Here is a 12,590-nt window from a genome sequence, read left to right as displayed (position 1 = left end):
CTGTGGTGTGACATACTTCACACAGTAAAAAAGAAATACCTATTGACAAATGGCTCTGAGAAGTCCATCCTACTCTGATTATATTTTGTTATTTTTTTTAATTAACAGCATAAGTAACTGCCCAGGGTTTGCAGAAAATGTGGACTTCATTGTGTTCAAGTTTCAGGATATGAAAAACAAAATACTGGAGTACAATTTCAGAATAAACTTTACTCTTGTTTCCATCAAACATTTTCATAGTTAAAATATAAGTAAAAAAGACCCTCTTGTTACAGTGCTTATTGACATAAAATATATGAAAAGGAAATCATCCTGAATACTTTCAGGTGTTCAAACCATTTAAAAATTTAAACCTTAGTAATTTAGTCATTTTCACAGTATGTGTGGTTTATATTCCTTCTAATGAGTGTGTGTTTCCTATCACAGAGCTAATCACCTTATCTATCATTTCTTTAGCACATCCTGAATTTTAATAAAATGGTGAAAATGCTCCAAATTTATTTCACCCAGGGTACCAGAATTCTTTTTTATCCATTGAATAAAATTCTGTTATTTTGAAAACTGAGACATCAGACACTTCTCAGCACGCAGCCAGAGGGCTAGTTCATAGCTTTTATACAAACTGTCTGTAGTACTTCTGTGTGACTGAAAGATCAATCAGCTAGTTGTAAATAAAAATGTATTAATACTTTTCTCAAATGGCTAGTGTGCCTTTGTACCATACTGCCCGTGAACATGCACAGTAGAAAAATATAATTTTTTCCAGGGTATAATGCAAATACTTTTCCCCATTACTAGACATTATGAAGTTGAGTTTTTTCATCTGGGGAAGATTTAATGGTCAGCACATTTGGAGTGAAATAGACAAGCCTTTCCATAAGTAAAACCTTCATGACTATAGTACCCACTCTCCAGTTAAGCATTATTATGTAATTTAAAAATTGCAAAGATGTATGTTATTCTTACATGGTTTTAAATTTTTGAATTGACACGTTTCACTGAAGACCATTCTCTGGCTCTTCCTCCAAAGTGCACTGTGATGAGTCCATCACTTAATATGAAAAAGGCATGTTTGACACAAAGGGGTGACGTACTTGCTCTGCTATTGATACACTTGATGAACAGCCATTTCCATATTTTTCCAGGTCATCTTTATCTTTAGGAATGAATATTATTACTCAATTTTAATACAGCATGCTTTATTTATGCATCAGTTCATGGGCATTTCACTAGTTGTCTATCTTGGCAAGTGTTAGTTGCACTGAATTAAATATGGCAGTCAGGAAATTTTTCCATCATACTGACTTATTGGCTTTCCCAGATTTGAGTTTATAGTGTCACACGAAACTTCTGTATTTATGTGGAGGAAACCAGATCTTCTTATCCACAATGCCTAAAGTAACCTATATAAGCTCTATACGTATCCCTCCCTTATCAATATTCAGCATTTTCTTTTCCTTTTTCTTTTCTTTTAGTTTTTCAAGACAGGGTTTCTCTGTGTAGTTTCAGTGCCTGTCCTGGATCTCACTCTGTAGACCAGGCTAGCATTGAACTCACAAAGGTCTGTCTGACTCTGCCTCCTAAGTGTTAGGATTAAAGATGTGTGCCGCTGCCACCCAGACAGCATTTTTTAAAATTACTATTGGATAAGAGCCACTCTAACTGGATAGAGATGATCTCTCACAGTGCTTTGAATTTACATTTCCCTCGTGACTTTAAATGTTGAACAGGTTTTCTTATCCCTGTTAATTTTTTCAGGCCTTTTTTTTTTTTTTTTTTTTTTTTTTTTTTTTTTTTTTTTTAAAGAAGTATCTATTAGGATGATTTCCCAATTTGCATCTGCTTATTTGGGAAATTTGCTGTTGAGTTTTAAGGCCATTTTACAATGTCTGCAGAGTCCCCTAGTGTCAATTGAATAGTTTTCTTCCATTTTGTCAGTCATGACTTTTCTATATTTGCTAGACAGGAAACTTTAATTTGAAATAATTATATTTGTCTTGTCATTATCTTTGGAGCCCTTTGAAGAACAAATCTTAATTTTATTGAGTTCCCATTTATCCACTGCCTTCCTATCAAGTTCAAGAACTCCTTGTTCTGCACTTATATTTTCCATGTTTTTTCCTCTTTGTTCAATTGAGGCTTGAAATTTTACATTCCTTGGTCAATTACATTTATGTTTTCACAGATGGTATGTAAATCAAGGCTCATGCAATTTCTATATATGAGTAATTAGTCTAGAACTTTTATTTTAAGACTTCATACATTGGGTCACTTTTGAATCTTTGTTAGTCAGTAAACTGTACTTGCACTTCATTACATCATCATTGCTTTGATCAATTTTTGTCAATTATATTCACTTTTCTTTTTTTTTCTTTCTTTCTTTCTTTCTTTCTTTCCTTCCTTCTCTCTCTCTCTCTCTCTCTCTCTCTCCCTCTCCCTCTCCCTCTCCCTCTCCCTCTCCCTCTCCCTCTCCCTCTCCCTCTCCCTCTCCCTCTCCCTCTCCCTCTCCCTCTCCCTCTCCCTCTCCCTCTCCCTCTCTCTCTCTCTCTCTCTCTCTCTCTCTCTCTCTCCCTCTCTCTCCAGTCCTGCATGGTTCTATGTTATGTATCTGGGCCATGTCAGGGGTGGGCTTACTCTCATGGCATGGGTATCAGGTTATTAGTTGGCCACTCCCTCAATCCCTAGGCTTCCTTTACCTCAGCACATCCAATAAGAAGGACAGACTGTAGGTCAAAGGTCATGAGATTGAGTTGGTGTCCCAATCCCTCTATTGGAAGTCTTACCATGTCACAGGACATAGCCACTTTGTTTTTTTCTCTTTAATGAATTCCCTATAATACTTCTTCAATTATCATTGAAATTGTTCAGTAGCTAAGTATCAATTCACAATTCCACCAAAATTACCATTACAACTCACCATTTCATTCCAGTGTAGTATGTTTTATAAGAGCATTGGAGCACCAGGATTTCTGAACCAACATCAACATTGTCTTTTGATTCTTAATGTCAGGACAACAGGAACACAGAAGAAGTTTTTAAACAGCATATATTCAAATCTTTAGGCATCATTTCAATGACTTTTTTTTTGCCAGTTCTCTTTATTTCTATCCTGTCTCTGGATCATCCAGCCTCTGGGTCTTAGTGCTTCAGGAAGTATCAGGGATTGGTTCACTCTCATTGTGTGAATCTCAGGCTAGACCAGTCATTAGTTGGCCACTCCTACAATCTGTTCCACCCTTACCCTAGAACATCTGATAGGCAGACTGTAGGTTGAAGATTATGTGTCTGAGTTGGTGTCCCAATACCAATCCCTTGCTTGGATGTCTTACCTGGTGCCCAGAGATGGCCTTCTAAGGCTATATATTCCCTATCACTAGAAGTCTTAACTGAGGCCATCCTTGCTGGGGGTTTCCTTTGCACCGAGTTTCTACTGGACCCTGAAATGCCCCCTTTTCCAGTTGTCTCTTTCAGTATTCTCCCTTTCCATCCTCATAACCTAATCCCTCATGTTCTCATCCCCTGGTCCACCCACAAAATTTCATCTAATTCCCCTTGCCTGGGAGATCCCATATTCCACCTTGAGCTCTCCTTGTTGCCTAGCCTCCCAGGTTCTATGGATCATAGCTTGATTATCTTTTACTTTACAGCTATTTTCCACTTATAAATGAATACATATCATGTTTGTCTTTCTGAGTCTGGGTTATCTAACTAAGGATGAATGTTTTCTAGTTACACCCATTTGTTTGAAAATTTCATGATATTTTTAACAGCTGATACTGTTTTTGTTTTTTTTGTTAACAGTAATTACATTGCAATCCACTGTGTAAATGTGCCACAATTTCTTCATCCATTCTTCAGATGAGGGACATCTAGGTTGTTTCCAGGTGCAGCTATTACAAACAAAGCTGCTATGAACATAGTTGAGCAAGCGTCTTTGTGGTATGATTGAACATCCTTTGGGTATATCCCCAGGAGTAGAATAGCTGGGTCTTGAGGTAGAATGATTCCCAACTTTCTGCGAAAATACCATATTGATTTCCAAAGTGGCTGTAAAGGTTTGCAGTCCCACCAGCAATGGAGGAGTGTCCCTCTTGCTCTACATCTTCTCCCACATAAGCTGTCCCTGGTGTTTTTTATCTTAGCCATCTGACAGGTGTAAGATGGAATTTCAGAGTTGACTAGCTTTTCATTTCCCTGATGACTAAGGATGTTTGTTGAACATCCCTTCCCATGTATCTTAGCTGTTTGAAAATTTTCTGCTGAGAATTCTCTGTTTAGAGCTGAACACCATTTTTAAATGGATTATTTTTTGATGTCTTGTTTCTTAAATTCTTTATATATTTTGGAGATTAGCACTCTGTCAGATGTGAGGTTGGTGAAGATCTTTTCCCATTCTGTAGGCTGACATTTTGTATTATTAACAATGCCCTTTGCCTTACAGAAGCTTTTCAGTTTCAGGAGGTACCATTTATTAATTTTTTATCTCTGTGTCTTTGCTTCTGGTGTTGTATTCAAGAAATTGTCTCCTGTGCCAATACCTTCCAGGCTATTTTCCACTTTCTCTTCTATCAGAATAAGGGTATTTGGATTTATATTGAGGTCTTTGATCCATTTGGACTTGAATTTTCTGCAGTTGATAATATAGATCTATTTTCATTGTTCTACATGCAGACATCCAGTTAGACAAGCACCATTTGTTGAAGATACTTTCTTTTTTCCCCTTGTGTATTTATGGCTACTTTATCAAAATCAGGGGTCCATAGGTGTAGCCAGAAGTTTCTCTCATCCTGCCATGCCCAGCAGTCCTGACAAAAGTCTCCCACCTGCAGTCCCACAGCCACTTATAAAATAATTACACAGAGGTTTATGTTAATTACAAACTGATTGGCCTATGGCTCAAGCTACTTGCTAGTTAGCTCTCATAAGTTGACAACCCATTCCTATTAATCTGTGTGTTGCCACAGGGCCATGGCATTACCAACCTGCTGACATCTTGTTTCTCCTTTGGCAGCAGGTTTCTTTCTCTGACTCAACCCTTCTTCTATCATTATCACTGCTTGAATTTCGCACCTGGCTGTAAGCTTTCTTGCCATAGACCAAAACAGCTTTTTTATTATCCAATGGGAGACACACCCCACAGCACACAGGTTTGCAGATTTACATGTGCATCTTTGATTAGATTCTATTGATCCACCTCTCTGTTTTCCTGCCAATGCCACACTGTTTTGTTTTTTGTTTGTTTGTTTATTTTTGTTTTTTGTTTTTTTGTTTTTTAACTCTGTAGTATACTTTGAAATCTGGGATAGTGGGACTCCTCTGAAAGTTCTTTTATTGTCCAGGTTTGTTTTAACTATCCTAGGTTTGTTTGTTTGTTTGTTTTTCCATGTGAAGTTGAGTATTGTTCTTACAAGGTCTGTAAAGAATTATGTTTGGGATTTAATGGGGATTGTGCTGAATCTGTGGATGGCCATTTTGCGGTAAGATGGCAATTTTTACTATGTTTATCCTACCAATCCATGAGCATGGGGGAGTTTTCCCTTTTCTGATATCTTATTCGATTTTTCTTCGGAGACTTAAATTTATTATCAGACAGGATTTTCACTTGCTTGGTTAGAGTTCCCCCAACATATTTAATATTATTTGTAGTTATTGTGAAGGATATTGTTTCCCTGATTTCTTTCTTAACTAGTTGGCCTATTATATATAGGAGGGCTACTGATTTTTATTTTAGTTAATCTTGTATCCAGGCACTGTGATCAAGGAGTTTTTCAGTTTTAGGAGTTCCCTGGTAGAATTTTTCGGGTCACTTACATATACTGTCATAACATCTGCAAACAACAATACTTTGACTTCTTCCTTTGCCAATTTGTATCCCATTGATCCCTTTTAGTTGTCTTATTGCTCTAGCTAGAACTTCAAGTACTATATTGAACAGATATAGAGTTAACAGCCTTGTCTTGGCCCTAATTTTAGTGGAAAAATCTTTGAGGTTCTCTCCATTTAATTTGATGTTGGCTATATGGCCTTGCTGTATATTGCCTTTATTATATTTAAGTATGTCTCTTGTATCCCTGATATATCCAAAACTCTTATGAAGGGATATTGAATTTTGTCAAAGGCTTTTTTCAGCATCTAATGAAATGGTAATGTATTTTTCTTTTCTTTCAGTTTCTGTATATGGTGGATAACATTGACAGATTTTGGTAGGTTGAAACATCCCTGCATCTCTGGAATGAAGCATACTTGATCATGTTGGATGATATTTTTTATGTGTTCTTTGATTCAGTTTTCAAGTATTTTCTTGAGTATTTTTACATTGATGATGTTCATGATGAATATTGGGTTATAATTCCCTTTCTTTGTTGAGTCTGTGTGATTTGATTATCAGGGTGACTGTGTCCTCATAAAATGAATTTGGTAATGTTCTTTCTGGTTCCATTTTGTTGAATAATTTGAGTAGTATTGGTATTAGCTCTTTTTTGAAAGTTTGATAGAATTGTGTTCTTAAACCATCTGGCCCTGGGCATTTTTTTTGGTTGGGAGACTTTTAATAACTGCTTCTATTTCTTTAAAGTTTATAGAATTATTTAAGTTGTTTATGTGATCTATCTTTCATTGGATAGGTGGTATCTATCAAAACATTAATCTATTTCTTCTAGATTTTCCAATTATATTAAGTGTTTTTGAAGTATGACCAAATGATTCTCTGGAGTTTCCAAGTGTCTGTTTTCATACCCCCTTTTCCATTTCTGATTTTGTTAATTTGGATATTCACTCTCTTCCTTTTAATTAGTTTGAATAAGGGTTTGTATATCTTGTCGTCTTTCTCAAAGAACAAGTTTTTGTTCCATTGATTTTTTTTTTTTTGTATTCTTATCTGTGTTTCTATTTTATTGATTTCAGCCCTCAGTTTGATTATTTTCTGCTATCTTCTCTCTTTGGCTGAATTTGTTCCTTTTTTGTTTTAGAGCTTTCAGATGTGCTGTTAAGTTGCTAGTATAAGATTTCCCCAATTTCTTTATGAAGGCACTTAGTGCCATGAACTTTTCCTGTAGTGCAACATCCACTGTGTCCCATCAGTTTGGCATGTTGTGCATTCATTGTCTTTGAATTGTAGGAAGTCTTAAATTTCTTCCTTTATTTCTTCTTTGACCCATTGGTAATTTAGTTGAGACATGTTCAGTTATCATGATCTTGTAGGTTTTGTGTTATTGATTAAAGTCAGCTTTAATCCATGGTGATCTGATAGGATTCAGGGTATTATCTCATTTTTCTTGAATCTGTTGTGACTTACCTTATGACCGACTATGTCATCAGTTTTGGAGAATGTTCCATGAGTTGATGAGAACAAAGTATATTCTTTTGTGTTTAGCCAAATTTTCTGTAGATATTTGCTAGATCAATATGGTTCATAACATCTGTTAGCTCAGTATTTCTCTCTTTTGTTTCTGTCTGCATAATCTCTCTCCACTGGTAAGTATAGGGTATTGAAGTCTCCCACAATAAATGTGTGAGGGTCAATGTATGATTTAAGCTTTACTGGTGTTTCCTTTACAAACATGGGTGCCCTTGTGTTTGGAGCATATTTGCTGAAAACTGAATCGTCATCTTTGTGAATTTTTCATTGATGAGTATAAAGTGCCCTTTCCCATCTCTTTTGACTAATTTTGGTTGGAATTCTATTTTGTTAGATATTAGAATTGCTACACTGCCTTGCTTCTTGGGTTCATTTGCTTGGAAAATTTTTTTTCCAACTCAACTCTGATGTAACGTCTTCCTGTTGTATTCAGAACAGGGATGGATGTAGCTTTCACATCCATACATTAGCCTGTGTCTTTTTATTGGGTAATTGAACCCTGTGATATTGAGAGATATTAATAACCAATGGCTGTTAATTTCTGTTATTTTGTTGTTGTTGCTAGTAGTGTGTATGTGTCTGTGTATGTATGAATATGTGTTTGTGTTTCCCTTCTTTTTATTTTGCTGGTGTGAGATTCTTTCCTGTGTTTTCATGGGTGCAGTTAACCTTCTTAGGTTAAAATTTTCCCTCCAGCACATTCTGTAGGGCTAGATTTGTAAATAGATACTGCTTAATTTTGCTTTGTCATGGAATATCTTGCTTTCCCCATCTATGGTGATGGGAAGTTTTGCTAGATATAGTTGTCTGAGGGGGCAATTATGGTCTCTTAGAGTCTGTAAGACATATATCTAGTCCCTTATGGCTTTGACAGTCTTCATTGTAAAGTTGGGTATAATTCTAGTATGTCTGCCTTTGTGTGTTACTTGGCCTTTCATCCCTGTACCCTTTAATATTCTTTCTTTATTCTTTACATTGAATATTTTTATTATTATGTGGTTGGAGAACTATGATATTTGTTCCAATCTATTTGTTGTTCTGTAAGCTTTGTGTACCTTTACAGGCTTCTCTTTATTTTGGTTAGAAAAATTTTTCTATGATTTTGTTGAAGATGTTTTCTAGGCCTTTGAGCTCAGAATCTTCTTCTTCTATTCCTATTATTCTTAGGTTTGGTCTTTTCATAGTGTCCCAGATTTCCTCCTTGTTTTGTGTCAGGAACTTTTAAAATTTACAATATTCTTTAACATATATATATATATATATATATATATATATATATATATGTGTGTGTGTGTGTGTATGTATATATATATGTGTGTATATTATATGTATACATACACACACACACACATATATATATATTTCATCTATCATATCTTCTATGCCTGAAATTATCTCTCCAATCCTTTGTATTCTGTTCACAATATTTGCTTCTGTAGTTCCCATTCACTTGCCTATATTTTACATCTCCAGGCTTCCCTCAGTTTTTGTTTTCTTTATTGCTTCTACTTCCATTTTCAGGTCTTGAATAGTTTTAATCATTTCTTTCACCTGTTTGTGTTTTGCTGGATTTCTTTAAGGGGTTTGTTCGTTTCCTCTTCAAGGGCCTCTATCATCTTCATAAGATTGGATTTAAAGTCATTTTCTCATGTTTCTGCTGTATTGAAATGTCTAGGACTTGTTATAGTAGAATAGCTGGGCTCAGGTGGTTCCATATGGCCCTGGGTGTTGTTCACTATGTTCTTTGGCTGGCCTCTATTCATCTGGTTTTGGTGTTATTATCAGTTTAGGTGCTGATTTCTGAGTTTATCTTTGTTGGATGAATGATTTTTGGGTGATCCCCCCCAGCTTTATGTTTTCTCTCTAGTTTTCTGACCTGGGTGGCCTGTCTTTCTGGTGACCAGCAAGTCTTCAGTACCAGTAGTATGTCTCTATTGGGCTCCTGTTTTCCTGCTTGGCCTCTGGTGTTTTAGATGCTCCTTCTGAGGTATTGAGGCTTTGAGAATTTGTATTACCTCTAGTGTTCCAGGAACTTGGAGTTCTTCATACCAACATGGTCTCCAGTATAGTGGGTATCTTCTGGTATTCCTAGTACCTGTGTCCCTTCCAGTAAGCAGGAGTTGTATGCCAGATAGTATGCCCAGATATGGATCCCAGGAAAAGGATGCTATTGGGAATTGCTGTCCAGGGCTTAAGGAGTATTAGTGTGTAGTGCATAGTGTCTTGCCCAGGGTTCCTATGTGGCCACAGGTAGAGTAGGAATCTTCTGCCAGGTGAAAGGGCTGGAATATTGACCCCAGCAAATTGGGTCTAAATATGAGTTTTTAAGTTGATTTTTTATTTTATAGTTTAATTTAATTTTTACATATCAGCCATGGATTCCCCTGTCTTCTCCCTCCCCTCCCAGCTTTCCCCCCAGTTCACTCCCCATCCCCATCTCCTCCAGGGCAAAGACTCCCCTAGGGATTCAGTTCAACCTGGTAGATTCAGTTCAGGCAGGTCCAGTCCCCTCCTCTCAGGCTGAGAGAAGTGTCCCTGCATAAGCCCCAGGTTCCAAGCAGCCAGCTCATGCACTAAGGACAGGTCCTGATCCCACTGCCTGGGTGCCTCCCAAACAGTTCAAGCTAATCAACTGTCTCACTTACCCAGAGGGCCTAATCCAGCTATATCATCTTACACCCATCAGAGTGGCTAAGATCAGAGTGAAGACAGCTTATGCTGGAGAGGATGTGGAGCAAAAGGAACTCTTCTCCACTGCTGGTAGGAATGCAAGCATGTATATCCAATTTGGAAATCAATATGGCACTTCCTTAGAAAACTGGGAATCAATCTCCCCCAAGACAAAGCTGTAATAATCTTGGGCATATACCCAAGGAATGCTCAATCATACCAGAAGGGCATTTGCTCAGCTATGTTCATATCAGCATTGTTTGTAATGGCCAGAACCTAGAAACAACCTAGATGCCCTTCAAATGAAGAATGGATAAAAAAAAAAATATGGTACATATACACAATGGAGTACTACTCAGCAGAGAAAAACAATGACATCATGAGGTTTGCAGGCAAATGGATGGATCTAGAAAAAATCATCGTGAGTGAGGTAACCCAGGCTTAGAAGGATAAACATGGTATGTACTCACTCATAGTAGGATACTAGATGTAAAACAAAGATGACTAGACTGCTGCTCACAACTCCAGGGAGGCTACCTAGAAAACAGGACCTAAGAAAGACATAGGGATCACCTAATTACAGAGAAATGAATAAGATCTACATGAACAACCTGGACGTGAGTGGGGTTAATGAAGGGCAAGGTTCAAGGGAAAGAGAGCTTAGGGGAGTGGGTGGATCAAGAACAGAGAGGGAGAACAAGGAATAACAGACCATGAGAAATGAAGACCACATGAGAACAAGAAGAAGCAAAGTGCTAGATAGGTCCCCACAAATCCACAATCATACCTCCACTGTAGACTACTGGCAATGGTTGAGAGAAAGCCTGAACTGATCTAGTCTGGTAATTGGATGGCCAAACACCCTAAATGTCGTGCTAGAAATCTCATCCAATAATTGATGGAAGTGGATGCAGAGATCCTCGGCCAGGTCCCAGGTGGAGCTCCAGGAGTCCAATTGGTGAGAAAGAGGAGGGATTTATGAGTGAGAATTGTTGAGACCAAGATTGGAAAAAGCACAGGGAAAAATAGCCAAACTAATGGAAACACATGAACGAAAAGTTGTTTCTAACTTAAGTACAATATTTTCTTTGGATTAATTATAGACAATTATGTATTTTTAAGTAGTTTCCCCATATTTATATATTTATCTACCATTTATTAAAAATAGATTCTTTTCTCATACAATATATCCTGATTACATTTTCCCCCTCCTCTACTCTTCTAAGTTCAACATCCCCTCCCCACTGATCCACTCCCTTTTTTCTCTCATTATAAAAGAGGTCTTCTAAAAGATTACAAAACAAAACATAATAAAATATAATAAGATAACACGAAAACATCACATCTAAGTTTAATAAGACAAATCAACAGAAGGAAAAGAGCCCTAGGAGAAGGCAAATGAGAAAATTTTTTCACTGACTCAGGAGTCCCACAAAAAATAAATAATTTCAATTAAAAAAATTGAAAGGTATAATATATAAGCAGTGGACATAGTGCAGACCCTTCTTACACTCTATCTACCTCTTCTTCCATAGAGTTCCCTGAGCTCTGAGGAAAGGGTTTTTAGGGAAATAGACCATTTAGTGTTGGGTATTCCACTCTCTCTCTCTCTCTCTCTCTCTCTCTCTCTCTCTCTCTCTCTCTCTCTGTGTGTGTGTGTGTGTGTGTGTATTTGTGTAGGTGTGTGCATTTGTATATATGTGTGTGATGTCTGGCTGTGGATCTCTGTATTTGTTTCCATCTGGTGCAGAAGGAAATTTGTCTAATGATGACTGAAAAATACCAATCTTTCAGTACTGCAGAATATTTGGAATCATTTTATCACTCCTTTTTTTCAGATCAGTAACACTTGGTTTAACCCTTGGCCTCTAGCTGTTGGTCACCAAAGCAAGATTGGGTATGGGATCCAACTTGTGTAGTGGGTCTTAAGTCAAATAAGACATTGGTTGGCTATTCCTACAAGTTTGGGCCATTATTGCCCTAGCATATTTTGCAGATGGGACAAATTGAAGGTCCCAGTATGGTAGCTGTGTTGGTTCATACATTTCTCTCGATACTCTGCAGAGTATCTTCTCATACAAAAACACCTGATCATAGGGGTGAAGGTTCTGCCTAGGCACCAGCTTGACTTCTCCGTATCCAATGTGTTATGCAGGTATTGTCTTCATGTCTTCAGCAATGGAAACTTTCTGTCAGTTTGTGGAGAGCAACCTACTGTCTTGACAACAGCCTGGCTTATTGAGGGGTTTCTATGGGACTTGTATGGACAACGACTCAGTTGGATATAATCCAGTCTCAATACTGGAAACTTCATTTCATGACAAGAAATGGCTCACTGAGTCTCCATAGCTCTCATTATTTGAAGACTTTATTAGGATAGCCTTCATATATTTTGGGAAATTTCAACTGCACTAGATTTCCATACTACCTCTCAAACAGCCCTCAATTCCAGTTGTTGGTTACATATAAGGTATGACCACCAATGTGGCACCTTTAGGGATATCTTACCATGCTAGCTGTTGTGACTATATGCATCACAACTTAGATGGACTATTTTTTTTTT

At 37.3% G+C, this 12,590-nt stretch overlaps 1 non-coding gene across 1 annotated transcript; it reads right to left on the bottom strand.

Annotated features, from left to right (window-relative positions):
* Positions 1–763: 763 nt before the first annotated feature.
* On the bottom strand, positions 764–923 carry LOC118579064. Its single transcript, XR_004944427.1, has one exon. It is a non-coding gene; the product is annotated as a U1 spliceosomal RNA (small nuclear RNA).
* Between the last annotated feature and the right edge of the window lie 11,667 nt (positions 924–12,590).

This window comes from Onychomys torridus, chromosome 2 (assembly GCF_903995425.1).
Source record: "Onychomys torridus chromosome 2, mOncTor1.1, whole genome shotgun sequence".
NCBI classification, from domain to species: domain Eukaryota; kingdom Metazoa; phylum Chordata; class Mammalia; order Rodentia; family Cricetidae; genus Onychomys; species Onychomys torridus.
Note: the sequence above shows the minus strand (reverse complement) of the source record. Positions and strands in the feature narration are given on the sequence as shown.